General features: G+C 46.7%; 1 pseudogene; it reads left to right on the top strand.

Annotated features, from left to right (window-relative positions):
* The first annotated feature begins 7,736 nt into the window (after positions 1–7,736).
* Positions 7,737–12,418, top strand: LOC120702744 (annotated as a pseudogene).
* The last annotated feature ends 4,192 nt before the right edge of the window (positions 12,419–16,610 follow it).

Raw genomic sequence — 16,610 nt, 5'->3', positions numbered from 1 at the left:
ACCAATGTTTGGAGATGTATTTGAGGTGTTCAGTCCACGAGTTTCCCAAGAAATGGAAAAGCTGGTTGTCTCTGGCTGAGTTGTGGTATAACTCCAGTTTCCACTCTGCTCTCGGTTGTTCTCCTTTCCAGGCTCTATATGGACATGAAGCTCGCTTCCTTACATTACCGGCAGTTCCTTCAGATGCTCAGCAGTCGGTCGCTGAAGTGTTCCAGGATCGACAGTTGCATTTGCAAGCTTTGCGGGAACAATTGGCCAAAGCACAGAATCGAATGAAACTCTATGCTGATCGGAACCGTTCTGACCGTCACTATCAAGTGGGAGGGATGGTGCTCTTGAAACTTCAGCCTTACGCTCAGTCATCAGTGGTGAATCGCCCCTTTCCTAAGCTCGCTTTCAAGTACTTTGGTCCTTTTTGCATGCTGGATCGTGTGGGAGCGGTTGCTTATCGTCTGGAGCTTCCCGCGGACAGCCGCGTTCACAATGTTTTTCATGTGTCTCAGCTGAAGCCCTTTACTGCGGACTATTCGTCGGTGTACTCCGATATCTCCAAAATCATTACTCTTGACACTGCAGACCTTCAACCTGAAGCCATCTTGGAACGCCGTCTGGTGAAGAAAGGGAACTCGGCGGTGCATGCGACAAGTGGTCTCATCTCTCTGAAGATTCCGCCACTTGGGAGGACCTCAATGTTCTGCAGCAGCGTTTTCCGACGGTGCTTGCTAGCGGACAAGCAAGTTCTGCAGCGGGGGGAGGTGTCACACGTACGCCTACATCGACAGAAGGATAAAGCGCAGGAGAATATACGTAGCTATCTACTATCTTTTATACAGCACACGTGTATGTGTGTGTGGGGCCCTGTGGGCAGCTTAGGCCTCTGGGTACAAGACCCAAGCCATGTAACGAAACAAGTGAGACTTGTCTTCAAAAAAACAAATTGGAATCAGACTTCCTCGAGGTTGGTTTCCTTCTCCCCAAGTTATCCTCTCTGTGTATCTGCTGGCCGGACTCCCGTCGCGGGCGAGCTCGTCGGCGGCCAAGGGCCACGACAGATTTCCACTACCCGCGCCTCGAACTGTGCAATGGCACGCTGAAGGTCGGCAAGCTGGCGGTGGTCGCTGGTGCTGGCGACCTGCGGCGGCGGCGGCATGACGTCGAGCTCCATCTCTTCCATGGGTCGATCGCCCGCTGCTCCAACTTCCCGAAAGAGAGAGAAGGATTAGTAGGGGGCTTGTGGTCTTTCTATTACTCCATATATTACCTCCCTCAGGCCTCGTTCGGTTGTCTCGGAATGACCCGTTCCGGAGCCCATTCCGGCTGGATTAAAACGGCCCGTATAGAAACCGCGTCTTTTTTATTTTTTTAAATTTTTCAAAAAAAAAATTTACAGAAATATATTTTGGTTTTTAAAATTTACAGTTCTATACCCCTACCGCCCGGTAGAGGGGCGGCAGGCCCCCTGCCGCCCCCCGGCCGGGCGGTAGGGACCTGTTTGTAAACAAAAATAAAATTTATTTGCGAATCAGGCCTTGGTAGGGGCCTGCCGCCCCTCTGTCGGGCGGCAGGCCCCCTGCCGCCCTACCAGTTGGCGGCAGGGGGCCTGCCGCCCGGCAGGGGGGCGGCAGGCCCCTCTAAGTATATAAAAGGTCCACCCCTTCTCTGGCGCCGTCATTTCCTGCCCACGAGATCCAGAGAGGGCAGAGGAAGAGAGAAGGGGTCCGAGAGGTATTTCCACCGGCGAAGCCCTGCCTGATTTTGGATCCGAACCGCGGGTAAGTAATATTTTTGACCTATTATAGACTTGTTTCTAAAATAATTATGAATTAGAATAGATTTAGTTTTTGGATAGTGAAATATAGAATAGTAAACTTAGAATGACAGAACCTTATTATTATTGCAGCATAAGGCAATGGCTGCCTCCAATTCTATTGGATTTTCATGGACCGAAGAAAAATCTAGTATATTTCTTGACAACATGACACATCTTGTAATCAGTAAGAAGTTGGATCCATTAGCGGATGGTACGATAGAGATGGTGTTGTCCAAATTAGTTGAGTTTAAAGATTTAACATTGTTTCGAGATATTACAATGCAAGATTTAAAGGAACACCTGCTAGAACGTCGGAAGATATACATGAGGGTATGTGAACTAGCGAATCATCCTTATGTTATTGGATTCTTACAAACTAATTGTAAGATATGGATGCGGCCAGAAGTGTATGAGATGCACATTAAGGTAACTCTTATTTAGTTCTAATCACGTCCGTTATTTGTAATCTATATTTACAAAATAGTAAAAATATTGTGTAATTATATGCTAGGATTACCCCGAGGACACGAAGTTGATTAACAAATCGATACCAAATTTCCTTAAATTGGTATGTATCTTTGGTGGACTTATGCCGCAAACTAGACGAAGGAGGTGGATAAGATCTTCGGGTGATAGTACATGGCCTGCGCAAGAACAGATGCCCGGAGGTTCGTCGAGTCATGATGCAGCACCTCAACCACCAACTTGTGTTAACTGGAATGACGACATGGATGACTTCATGCCCCCAAAACCATGGCCTCCAACACATGATGTTCCTCCCCCTTTACATGAACCTAGAATCAGAAAAGAGACAAAGGGAAAGACAAGAGGTTCATCAAGTCATGTTGCAGCACCTGCAGCACAAACTTGTGTTAACTGGGATGACGACATGGATGACTTCATGCCCCCCAAACCATGGCCTTCAACACATGATGTTCCTCCCCCTTTACATGAACGTAAATCCAGAAAAGAGAGAAAGGGAAAGGCAAGAGGTTCGTCGAGCCATACTACACCACCTGTAGCACCACCATCTGTCAACTGGGATGACGACCTAGATGATTTCATGTCATGATCTATAACATATGATGTTCATCGGTTTAAGATGTATTCGCATTTAATATTGTTAATGTTGTATTATGCTTGTATGTATGTCTCGTACCTAACTTTGCATTCACTGGACATGTACATAATGTCGAGTTTGAATCGTACTTAGTCGTAATGGAGCATCGAAGTATAAACATACCATCTATTGTATGTAATGGAAAATACGAGAGTGATAAAAGGCGAACGTTGAAGTGTATAAATAAGCGGTCCACAGCTATCTCATTACAAATAAACATCAGAGATACAAACATCAGATACAAACATCATAATACAATGATAATGAAACACACATCACACATGCAGTGGCATGGCAGAACCCGTTGCAAACTACGGTAAACAGATTCCGGACTAACCTAACATGCCTTAGGTAATTTAAAAAAAAACAGAACAAACACAACGATGCAGCATGTCACTAGCACTAGGGTAGTCCTAGTAGCCGTACCCCCACGTAGCAAACTGTGTTGAGGCTTCTCCGCAGTATCCACCCATTGCAGGTGGTGCAGGCAGTGGTGCCGGAGGCGCAGGGCCCTTCTTCTTGTGACAAGGGCAGTTGCAGTAAGGAATAGTGCATGGTTCCTCCTGTGAGCCGGCAGCATTGCTGGTATCATCAACTTCATCGTCTTTGTTACCCTCGCTCACTTCCTCATAATGGTTCACCTTGCATTCCAAATCAAAGATCTTTATCTGGAGGTACTCGATGAACTCCTGAACAGAATCAATTGGTGCCGGATCGACCCACCTAGTAAAACCACAGTTTTCTGGAGCATCGGAAGACTGCAAAACAAATTTCATGTAAGGTGTCTCATTGAAGAAAAAGAAATAAAACAACCCAGTATTACCCATGCGTGTGGACATTTAAAGAAACGCCGACCGCCATCCATCCCGTCGGTGCACATCTGCACTAAGCAGTCCTCACCATGTCTGCATTTTGGCCACGGTTCTCTACGGTTATCGTATTGTCGAAGAGGAGTTTCATTGGTAAATTCACTCTTTTGCTGTGGCGGAAACTCAAACACTGGTTCCGGAAAGGAATCAGGTCCAAGAGGCCCCTCCCATATTATGGGGTCTCCCTTTCTTCCCCCTTTTCCTTTCCCAAAACTGTAGTAATTCTTACCGCTAGACCCACCTCCAGACATTGGGTATAAAATGAGCTTTGGTGTTTGAGTGCTGCTGGGAGTTCACAAACTTCGGAGTATTTATAGGCGCACAATGGTCTGATACCCGGAGTGTGGAGTGTAAATGCACCTAAAAAGCCTACATGATAACACAGTGAATAGGCTAGATGACCTAACACTGAAAAGGCTAGATTCGATTCTCGAAATGACCTAACCCGTGATCGCCGTGCTGAGCAGTAGCAACCTATGATCTCCTACTCGCACCTAACTTGTCCTTCATTAAACCACATAACATATTACATTGAAGGTTTCATTTCGTTACAACCAAATTCGAGACAAATACATAATATACTTAGTTTCGTACACACAAATACATTGCAAGCTGTTACGTGCACAACTAGATGTGGCGAATTCTTGTAGGTGGAGCCGATCCATCCATGTGATTCTCGGAAGGTCCAGCCTCGGCAGCAGCAGTGGGTACTGAAAGTTGTGGGCACTTCTTGTAAGTGTGACCATCCGCTCCACACAAGTTGCAATGTTTTTTCCTCTTTCCAGCCTCCGACTCGTCCATTCCGTTCCGGATCCGACGTGTTTGCCGTCGGCCTATGCCCCGCTTCGTAGCTGCATCAGGGATGAGCATTGGATTGGGATTTTTTTGAGTGAATGGGCCTAGAATACCGATGCCGTATATCTCATGGCACCAAGTCTGTGTTGCGGCTTCTTTTGTGAAATATTGAGAAACATAGGACGCAGCATCTAACCCAGATACAGAACAAGCCGCGATGACATGGGAGCATGGTAAGTGATGCACCTTTGGCTTCTAACATCGGCAGAACACCCTCCCGTCAATGGTTATCAAAACTTCTTGAATTACCCTTTGTCTGCGGACACCCTGTCCGGTCCTGTCCCTGCATGATGCCTCAAATCTTTGCTCCTTTGTGCCCATCGATATGACTGAGTGAAATCGAGACTTTTCAATTTTTTTCTCCATGTACTCATTGACCCTTCTGCAAAAATACACTCCTGGATCATTAAGTAAGGGAGCGGCTGATGCGTATCGCTCCCGAAAATACCTTATACATCCATACATGATGAACTCAACAATGCCAACAAGAGGAAATCCACGAACACGACGCATTACCATATTGTAACATTCAGCATGGTTGGTCGTCTCGATCCCATAACGTCTCCCATCTGTGTCATACAGAAGTGACCACTTCTCTTTAGGAGCACCATCAATCCACTGTGAAAATGGCTTAGCATGTCCAACTAATGAATCTGTAGAACGTCTCCTGCTGGATGATGAGGCCTGGCTCTTAAGCAATTCAGCGCTCATGTCATCAATTATACCCCACAAAGCATCAAACTTCCTCTGCTGATTCTGAGTGCACAATCGCTTGAACAAATTCATCAGATCTTTATTCTTGAACCGCTCATAAAAGTTAGCAGCCATATGCCTCACACACCACCTATTGACAACATCTGGCCATATAGGACGTGAAGATTGAGTACCTTCTTGGAGCTGCCTTATAGCTGCAAGTAGACCTGCATGTCTATCACTGATAAGGCAAACATTAGGCCTTCCAGCAACAACGTGAATCTTCAGACGTTGAAGAAACCAGTACCAGCTTTCTGTGTTCTCATTCTCAACAAAGGCAAAGGCGATGGGAACTATCTGCTTATTGCAATCAATTCCGATTGCCGTCAATATTGTTCTCTTATATTTCCCTGTCAGGAAAGTGCCGTCAATACACAGAACAGGAAGGCAGTAAATGAATGCCCTCACACATGCTCCATTGCAGAAGAAAGCTCGCAGCAGAATGCTTGGCCCCCCTGACAAGCTCGGTACACTGTATGTATCAAAAGCACTTCCAGGATTTCTGTGCACAATAGCTTCAAGCATACGAGGTAGGTTGTCATATGATGCTTCATAAGTGCCAAACCTCATCACAAATACTTTTTGTTTAGCCCGCCAAGCCTTTGCATAGCTGATCACATACTGGAAATTCTGTTCAATGTCCCTAATTATCAATGCAGGCTCATAATCCATTTTGTCAAGAATCACCCCATACATCTTCTTAGCCACGAAAGTTGATGTGATATTACGATGATGTCCCACAACACCTGTCAATCTACAAGTATGTGGTGTAACAATTGAACATTCCCAGTGTGTCTTGAACTTTCCCTTATATGCATGCACTCGCCATGTACAGTCTCTATCTGCACACCTCACCTCGTATTCTTTGCTGCTAGACTTCAGTACTCTGAATTCCTTCCTCAGAGATACAGCCCAGAGTTTCACAGCATCCTTCACATCCTCAATGGTACGATACTTTGCCCCTTGTATGACCTCATTCACTCTGTATTCAAACTCTGGACATCTAATATCTTGTACCACTGGATTACCAAATTCCTCTTTACGCCATTCACCTAACACTGGGAAGCGCTCATCGTCCTCATCGTCCGATGAGTCCCCACATTGCTCTATTATTTGTGCATCCTGGTCTTCTTTCTCCATGTCCTCCACAATTCTAGGTATCCGCTCGCCTTCATCTGCTAAACCTTGTGGTTGTGGTTGTGGTTCTTGTTCTGTTGCTTGCATGTTCTCTTCTTCTTTATCCTCTTCCATCTCTTCATTGCAGTCAGATGTTGTGTGTGTTGACCCTTCACCTAAATCACCGGTCTTCTGGTGAATCTGAATTACCATTGCGAGAGGCCACCCACTTTCAAGAGCTGCGTGCATGTAATGTTGCCATTCTTCCGTACTAGTTATATGCGTCAACTCCCAGAAATTCCCATTAGCTTCCCAGGAAGTCAAGGTATGAACCGTAAGCAAATGGGTCTTTGAATTCACATTGAACATCTTGTGAAGACATTTCCGTATGGACTCAAAACTCCTCTCTAGGGGTTTGTCTAGACTGCACTGTCTTCTTTCCAATGCTGATAGATTTACTCCATAGGAATCATGAGTAATTCTATAGAAGTCACCGTAATGAACTTGAAATGCCACTTTGCTCGACATATCTGGCCATGCAAAGACTTCATTTTAGTTAATCTAATATCTACAAATATACTATGCCTTCAATTATAACCACTAATCCGAACCCTAAGTGATTACAATAATAAAAAATAATAATCATAAAATTATACATGCAAAAAAAACTGGAATGACAAAGTTGAGAAATATTGGTTACCTGCGGTTTGGATCCAAAATCCTGCAGGGCTTCGCCGGTTTTTTTACCTCCCTCACCCCTCCTCTCTCCCTCTCCCCTCTCTGGATCTCGTGGGCACAAAATGAGGGCGAAGAGGAAAGTGGCGGAGTTTTATATTTGAGGAGGGAGCCTGCCGCTCCACTGCCGGGCGGCAGGCCCCCTGCCGCCAACTGGTAGGGCGGCAGGGGGCCTGCCGCCCGACAGGGGGGCGGCAGGCCCCTACCAAGGTCTGATTCGCAAATAAATTTTATTTTTGTTTACAAACAGGTCCCTACCGCCCGGCAGGCCAGCCCCCTGCCGCCCCCCTGCCGGGCGGTAGGGGTTTAGAACTGTAAATTTTAAAAACCAAAATATATTTTTGTAAATTTTTTTTTTGAAAAATGTAAAAATAAAAAAAAACTCTATAGAAACCAGCTAGGAGCCGGATTGACCGTTCGTTTCAGCCTGGCCCGGAAAAGAAACAGGCCCAGATTGGCCTCCCACCGCACTCCAAGGCCCGGATTCGATCCCCACCTCAAGACCTCCGGATTGGATCCTGTGCGCGAGGCTGAGCCCGAGCTGGCGGCGCAGGGGGCGACGAGGCGGCGGCGCGTCGCGAGGGGAAGCGACGACGACGGTGCAGCACGAGACGGCGGCAGCTGCTCCCATCCATTGTCCACGCTGTTCGCCGCCTTCTCGCCGGTAATGCATCGCCCTCGTCTTCCTTCCCTCTTCCCTCCAGGTTCTTGCTAGGGTTCTTGCTCCATCGCGATGACATAGTTCTAGCCCGTCGTCTTCACGGCGACCCCGTCCCATGGGCCGTGGAGAACCAGAGCTGCGTTCTCGCCGATCCAAGACCAAGAGGAGACGCCGAGTCACCGACGGGAGTGCGACCACGACCCAGCATCCGTGGTGGATCCACCCAATCCCCAACCTTCGAACCCGTCCCTCGGCAGTCTGCAGACATCTGGTCCATACTCCATGCTCGCGTGCAGTTGCGCGGCATTCGCGCCGGCGGTAACCGTAGGTGTGGGATGCCCGCCTGCTGTTGCCTTCCAAAATACCACTGCTTCAGGTTTCATGCCCCCTCGTTCTGTGTTTCGTACAAGCTTCCTTCCGCAATATCAACAGCAGAACGTAAATTAAAATTTGCGTTGCTGCTAGCTACTTGCTAGGAGTTGATAGTTTCAGACATGAGTTGGCAGGCTTTCATGCATCTACTAGCCTTGCTTGTTGATTCAGTTCCTGTCTGAACACTCCGTTGTTATCACAACTCCAGTTACTTGCTTTTAATCATCTACTTGCTATGAGGGAGTTCATGTGCTACTATAAATTGCTGTCTTTTAATTTCTTCTTTTGCCCTGTGTTCTTATTATATTTTGGTCTACCTGAAACTGGCACTGGCATTGGCAGTGGATTTGTTAGTGTTTATCTTCTTGAACTCTAGTAGAAACCATTAGTTAATAATAACAGCCAACAAAGTAGATACATCATTTTGAAGAATTTCTATCAATTCTTTTTTACTTGTAGATCTCTCCCGCACCTGTTTGAGTTGGAGAAGCTGAAGCGCCCCCTTCTTGGGATCCGGTACCAACTCCAAAAGGTACTGAATTCTATCTATGTATACACGGTATGCTTTAGTTCTTGTTACTCTTGCTTTAGTTTTTCTATTTAGCATCTACCTTTCATTGAATTATATACTTTAACTTTACAATGAGTATGTCTGTCGGTACCCTGTAGCAGGGATACCCACTTCTACTACAGCAAGGCAGGACTCGCATAGTCATCCGCGACTGAGCCATAAGGGGCAGAGCAGCCGGGCCCCACAGGTCAGGCTCTTTCCTCACCAGGCCAACGGCCCCGGACCTGCTCCCCGCTCTGGGAAGAGTCCGGTGACGCCACGTGTCCCTGAGGAAAGGAAGCTCCAAGCCAACAACCGAGGGCTCGGACCCCCCAAAGGGGTCAGGGACCTCCTCGCGCCCGTCCGGACCTCCCGTGCGCGTGGAACCAACATACCGCCGGGGGGTCCGGGGCTGCCACGTGTCCCGCAGGCGCGGGCGCAGGCACGGGCCTTCCGCCGGAAGACTCGCCCACCCACCGCATTCAATGCGGGTGGTTGAGGCGTGCTCTGCAGCCGCGACACGCGGGGCAGCCTTTGCCAGGTCTCACTGTAGACCGCGTATTACCGAGGTACACAGTGCAGCCGCCTGCGCCGCAACCATGCAGAGCCCGTCTGCCACATTAAATGGATACGACGGCACGACACTTTTCCATCATGCCGCCTACGCCGCAAGCTACACGGCCCGTTCAGCTACGTTACAGGCGACGCCGCACGCTACACCTTGGCGCCGTTTCGACAAAACAGGGCAAAGTACGCTGATCAGAAGATTCCCTTGGACGAACCGGGGAAATCCAGGAATGAGATCTTCTCCGCCTGTAGCGCCATAATGTATGAACAGTACGCTATACTACATCATTGGCCCCACCTGTCGGGACCCAACGGCCATGTACACGCCCCCTTGAGATATAAAAGGGAGGCGCTCGCTGTACACAACAGGCTCTCAAGCACACTCAGACGCACGCTGGACTCAGCTCCAAGCTCTTCCAGACTCAAGCAATACAACACACAGTGGACGTAGGGTATTACGCTCCGACGGCCCGAACAACTCTAACCTGCTGTGTTCATCGTGTTCCTGAGCGAGATCGAACTAGTCCTAGCTAACCCCCGAATACTCACCCTCTGGGCTGAGGCGGGTGCATTCCGCCACCCGGCTGTGGTTTGCCACACCACGACAATGTCATTGCGAGATCGTATTAGAAAGAGGAGGGAGGATGACGACGATGACATGATGTTGTTTATTTTCCCTGCCTTATATCTTACGGATTCTGCTGGAGGGGGTGAAAAGAAGAAACGTCATACATCGGAATAAACAGGCGAGGTTAAGGTTCATCGACTCCTTGAGGGACATGTCAAGAACTGTCAAGTTACATTTAGGATGGAACCATACATCTTCAAAGAATTGGCAACCTATCTTAGAAGTAAAAGAATTATCGTTGATACAAGGATCAAGGTGGAGGAGAAGTTGGGCTTCTTCCTATACATGTTAAGTCACAATGCCTCGTATGAGGATCTTCAAGTGTTCTTTGGTGACAACAATGACACCTTCCACCATCACATTAACCACTTTTTTTAAGAAGGTCATTCCCAAACTCTCCCGTCGTTTCCTTCAACCTCCTAATCCTAATCAAGTGCATCCAAAAATCCAAGACAACCCTAGATTCTATCCATTCTTCAAGAATTGTCTCGGTGCCATTGATGGAACTCACATTCCTATTTCCATAGCCTCTGAGAAACATCCTCCTTTTAGAAATAGGAAGGGCACACTAAGCATTAATGTGATGGTGGCATGTGATTTTGATCTCAACTTCACTTTCATTTCTAGTGGCTGGGAGGGATCGGCTACAGATTCCAGAGTTCTAAGATCAGCTATGAGCAAGGGATTCCAAGTACCTCCAGGCAAATTCTATCTGGTTGATGGAGGGTATGCAAATACTCCATCTTTCCTTGCTCCATATCGAGGTGTTCGATATCATTTGAAAGAATTTGGGGCTGGACATCGAAGGCCGCAAAACCCAAAGGAGCTCTTCAACCACCGCCACGCACTACTTAGGAATCATGTGGAAAGGGCTTTGGGGGTGCTTAAGAAGCGATTCCCCATTCTCAAAGTTGCCACATTCCACATGTTGGAAAATCAAGTAAAGATTCCTATAGCGGCTGCCATCTTTCATAATGTAATCCGATTACTTCATGGTGATGAGAAATGGTTAGAACATCAGCCAAATAATATCCATCCATCAAACTTCATTGATCTACCAGATGGTGATGAGAACAATGACTCAGCAACTGAACAAGGCAACGTTTTAAGAGACACCATCGCCCAAGAAATGTGGGATCAATACCAGCAACATTTAAATTAGTTTTTGAATAGGTTGTAATGAGTTTGTATCATGAATAAGCTTGTAATAATAGTTTTTTATTTTTTATGGATTCTAATTAGTGATTTAGCTTGTATCATGAATAAAATTGTAATAAGGGAAAGATTTCTGTCATATTTGACAGCAATGGTTGGAAAAGGGTCCCCAAAGTTACGTATGATTGCAAGTGGGTCACCAAAGTTGCGTAGGTTCCTACCTACAACTAGTGCTACAAACAAGAAGTCTTCTCCTAAATGTAGTGGGGTCAAGAAGAGTGAAGGTTCTCCGAAAGGTATGGTGTTTAATGTTCCTAAAAGTTACCAGATGCTTTCTTGTTAATCTTCTATTATTGATGCTCTAAAATTTCTATTTCTGTAGTAAAAACAAGGGCAGATTGGAATCCAAACCTTGAGAAGTCTCATGTAGATATTCTCCATGAGTATAAAGATAGTGGCTATAGAAGTGACAACGGTTGGAACTCTGAAGGATGGAATAGGATGGTGAAGGAATTCCATATTAGGAACAAGTATGTGTCCTATACAAAGGCTCAAATTCAGGACAAAGAAGGTCAGCTAAAGAGAGATTACAAGATGCTCAAAGAGGCAAGGAGGCAGAGCGGGTCTAGCTGGAACGAAAAAAGAAATATGGTTGAAGGACCACCAGCTATGTGGAATAACCTCATAGTGGTAAGTTGATTTCTTTAAGCAATTCTATAGATAACTTCATAGTGATAACCTCATATTTGATTAATGATTTCTTTGAATGTGCAGTCATTCCCTAAGATAAAGAAGTTTCGCAATAACAAGGCAAGCTTTCCTCTGTATGATGCATTGGGGGAGCTATAGGATGGTAGGTTCTGCTGTCATAATATATTACTTGAGATATGATTGCGGTCAAAAGACTATTTCTTTAGCTAATACTTCCTTGTTATCATGTAGGTCATTTGGCGGGAGGGACTTACAATTTCACTTCTTTGGGTACATCACAAGAAGAAGAACCGCTTCAACAAATTGTTGATGTAGAGGATGAAGAAGAACAGGGACTAGATGAAGATGATGAAAGAAGGACCAGCTTGGATTAAAGGAATGATGAAGAAGATTTGGATGACATCCGTGAGGTAATAGTTGCTCAAAATAGTGGACTGTGAAGAGCTACTACTGCACCAAGAAACGTACAAGGAAAGGAAGCGAAGAGGCCTAAGAGGGGTGCAAGGATTGAAGAAATGATGGAGAGATTTCTGGAGAAGAGGGAAGAAGAAACTGCACTTTTGGCAAAGCAAGCTGAAGAAGAATCTACACGTCGAGCCAAGAAAGAAGAAGAAGCTGCTGCACGTCTGGCCAGAGAAAAGGAGGCTGCTGAAAGTAATGATTTCTCTATCAAAAGGTGCATTTCAGTTCTGAACACAATGGAAGTGACCAAGGAAGAAAAGGCAAAAGCTTTTGTGGTCTTCATCAAGAGCAAAGAAAATAGAGAGGCCTTCATTTCTGGATGTGAATCAGATGTGGAATCAACTTTGATTTGGCTCCGGAATGAGATGGTCTAACAGGTAAAATTTTTATATGAATGAAAATACAAGCTGTAGCTAGAAATATTGCTTTGTAACTAGAAATATGTTGGTGTCAAGCTGGAAATTAGTCTCACCAATTTGCTGCAGCTTGCCATTTAGAGTCAGTCTTAGAAGGAAGACTTGTGTCATTGATACAAGTTCTTTGGAATTGTTTATATTCCATCTAGCATGTAGAAGCAACTGCTGCGAGTAGTATCAAATATATGTGCACACAGTGATATTTATGGGATCATCTGAAGGTTTGGAAGTTAGCTGGCTGATATTAGTTTTTCTGGATGGTATTAGAAAGAAAGTAGGTACTATCATAGGTGCATAATTCTTTGCTGATATATTTCCATGTGGACCTGCCTGATATAGGTGCATAATTCTTCATGTACAGGAATATGTCCCTTTTCTGCTAGATATATCCTTGTGGACCTGCCTGATATAGGTGCATAATTCTTTGCTGATATATTTCCATGTCTATGCCTTTCTGCAGTTGCTGGAACCTTTGTGGACAACTGCCAGTTTGAGGAAAAGGCTTCTGAGATCCATCAATTTGTCTTCTGTGAGAGTGCAAAGGGCTTGTGAGATCCATTTTTATTTTCCTTCATCTTGGATCATTTGTAGTTATAAGGTGCACTTGTTGTTAACTTATGTATGAACAAATATGTAGGCGACTGATCACTTCTTTCGGCGGTCTTGAGCATGCACTTTATAATTCTGTTGAGTTTTGGCAACTGTGATCTCAATGGTATTTGCACTGCGATCTCTACAAAATTGTTGTAGTTCTGTTGCTTTCAGCTCAATGCATTGAGTCTCTGTTGGCCATTTGTCTGTGTTGCCATTTGTCTGTTGCCATATGTATGAACAATAGTGTTCTGAAAACGTTCCTGTCCAAGACATCCTGTCCAAGCCGAACAGTCTTCCTGGCCTGGAACTCTGGCATGGAACCATTCCTGTGCATAGCGGCCAGGAACGAGTGGTGACAGGGGGAACAACTCGTTCCTGGGCAGGTACCGATCCTGGCTGGATTGGTTCCGGCTGGAAACGAACGAGCCCTCAGGGATTTACTGGGTCGGCTGAGTAGAAACCGATTTGTTCAACTCCGACTCCAACTCTAGATTCGTATTTCAACACAGCCTGCTGCTATCACCAAACAATTCCTCTTTGTTCAGAGAAAAACTTGTGAACCGTGGGTAGAGTTCGGAGAGAACGATATTAGGCTAGCAGCGAGCGATTTCTCTTTGTTCAGAGAAAAACTTTAATATATAAACTCATGCTATCACCAAACAATTCCTGACTAAATAGATCATCAATCAAGAAGATCAATCCAAGCAACAAATTATCCCTAGAATTTCGTTTTACGCCCAACTGTCCATCCGCCTAATCCTGGTCCGTCGTCGTCGCTCTCTCGACGCCTCCCGACGAAGCATCAATGTCCGCCAGAAGTCGTTTCAGCTTGGCGAACGACTGCATCGCCGCCGCGAGTTCCGCCGCCGCCCCCACCGCCGTCACGCGCCCGCGCGCCAGCCGCTCCTCGTACTGCAGGGCCGCGAGGTCCCTGTCCACGGCCTCGCGGGCGCGGAAGAGCGCGCCCAGCTGGGCCGTGGCCTCCTGGACGCCCCGCAGGTGCTCGTCGAGGTCGGAGTGGTCGGCGGAGGGGTCCTCGACGAGCCGCCTCATGCCGGCCAACAAGCCGGGGGACAGCCTCTTGACGCGATCGGCGGCCGTCTGGAACTCGTCCCTGATCCGGCGAGCCGACGCGTCCAGAGCCTCGAGCCGCTCCTTCCTGGCGGCCAACGCCTCGAGGGCTTCGGTTAGCTCCTTCCTGGCGGCTGTCAAGGCGGCGGCGTCGGGATCGCCGGCGGCACTCTCGAAGATTAATCCCATGACAGATTCAGGCGAGATGATTCTGGATTTGCCGGCGCGTCGAGAATTTTTTTTTTGGGAAAATACCAAATATATATAGTATAGCTGCGGTCGCTGCATGGGAAGCCTCTCGCGAGAGTTCCGCTGCAGTCGAGATGTCGAATCCGAAATAATATAAACTGTATCTACAATATTCATCCTAAAATGTAAGATTAATCCATGACAGATCCAGGCGAGATGGATCCTGAATTTGCTGTCGTGTTGAATTTTTTTGGGAGAATATACCAAATATATATATGCGGCCGCTGCACGGGAAGCCTCTTGCAGTCCCGCTGCAGTCGGAATGTCGAATCCAAAACAATATAAACTGTACTTATAACATTCATCCTAAAATGTAAGATTAATCCCATGACAGATTCAGGTGAAATGGATCCTGGATTTGCCGTCGCGTCGAGAAATTTTTGGGGAATATACCAAATATATATAGTTGCGGCCGCTGCACGGGAAGCCTCCGGCAGTCCCGCTGCAGTCGGGATGTCGAATCCGAAACAATATAAACTGTGCATACAACATTTATCCTAAAATGTAAAAAATATTTTGTTTTCTTCTAAATTGAAGTAGTTTAAGTTTGATCAATTTATAAAGAAGAATATTAACATCTAACATATCAAATCAATAAATTATAAAATTATATTTTATAATGGATATAATTACTTTTATTTGACATCCAAAATTTATCACTTTTTTCTATAAACTGAATAACTTAGAATAGTTTGACTTAAAGAGCATCTCCAAAAAATTAGATAAACTTTCTAACTAAACAACTAACTAAATGACTAGGTAAAAAAAATGCTAGCCGAAAGGTAGGAGATCCGATAGCCTCTCCATCCATCCCCCTCCTCCACTCTAAAAACTTAAAACTGCTCTAATGAGTGGAGCCCACACGTCATAGACTCTTTGTTTGACGGCCGGCACGGTACTGTGGACAGCGTCGAAGAGGCCGCCACCGCCCGTGCCTCGTCCTACGTTGAGCCGCCGGTGGAGGTGCTCTTGTCGCCGTCGCCAAGACATCCCTCTCGCCGAATCAAACCTAGGCTCATGTCGGGTGGAACTGCCTCCTGCCAGATCCGCTCGGGAGGAGGTCGCCGCTGCCGTGGATGAGGCGCCACCGCAGATGGGAGCCCTCAGGTCGCCCCCGCCGGGGAGCTACCATCAAGCGGAAAGGATCCGAGCCGGGAAAGCTCCGCCGTGCGCTGCGGGGGAAGGGTCGTCGCCGCCGGTGATGCTCCGCCTTGCACCGTGGGGGAAGTGTCGCCGCCGCCGGGAAGCTCCACCTTGCATCCGGCCACCCTCCGCAGTGCGGGACGAGGGAGATGGCATGAGGGCGTGGGGGAGGAGCAGCGGCGCCGATGAGGGAGCTCCGAGCGCCATTGTGGGGGGAGCGGCGGTGGCGTGATGCCCACAAACAGCGGCGCTCCGGCGGGTGGGGGTGGGAGCGGAGGTGCGGGAGGCGCAGGGGGAGGCCGCGGGAGCGGTTTGCCGAGCGTCGTGGCCTCGGCTTTTCTCCCGAGCGGGGCCAAGTTTTGCCGAACCAAATACCGAGTGGATGGGTTTGGCGAGGATGTTGGACGCTTGTTTTTTTGACTTTTTTCTAAAAATTTAGCTAGCCAGATTATTTTAGAGAGACTGTTGGAGATGCTCTTAGGATAAACTATAAATTGCGTTGCATACCTAGCAAATTCTTATAAATTTATAAAATAAATTACTAATGACATTGGCAATTTCTAATGTTAATGTTCGAGTGTACAACCACCAACTACTTGTAGTTGTTGATTAAGTAAAAGAAAATTATTAGGTGCAAATCCCTACTTTGCGCTATATGGAAAAGCACATCCAAAAAACTCATATAAAAGCTCATGGCCGGTCCTCAAACTTGCGAAGGTGTGTCATCCCGGTCCTCCAACTCATGAAGTGTGTTATTTCGGTCCTTAAACTCT

This window comes from Panicum virgatum, chromosome 4K (assembly GCF_016808335.1).
Source record: "Panicum virgatum strain AP13 chromosome 4K, P.virgatum_v5, whole genome shotgun sequence".
Classification (NCBI taxonomy): Eukaryota; Viridiplantae; Streptophyta; class Magnoliopsida; order Poales; family Poaceae; genus Panicum; species Panicum virgatum.
The sequence above is the reverse complement of the archived record's forward strand: the minus strand, read 5'-3'. Positions and strand labels throughout refer to the sequence as shown.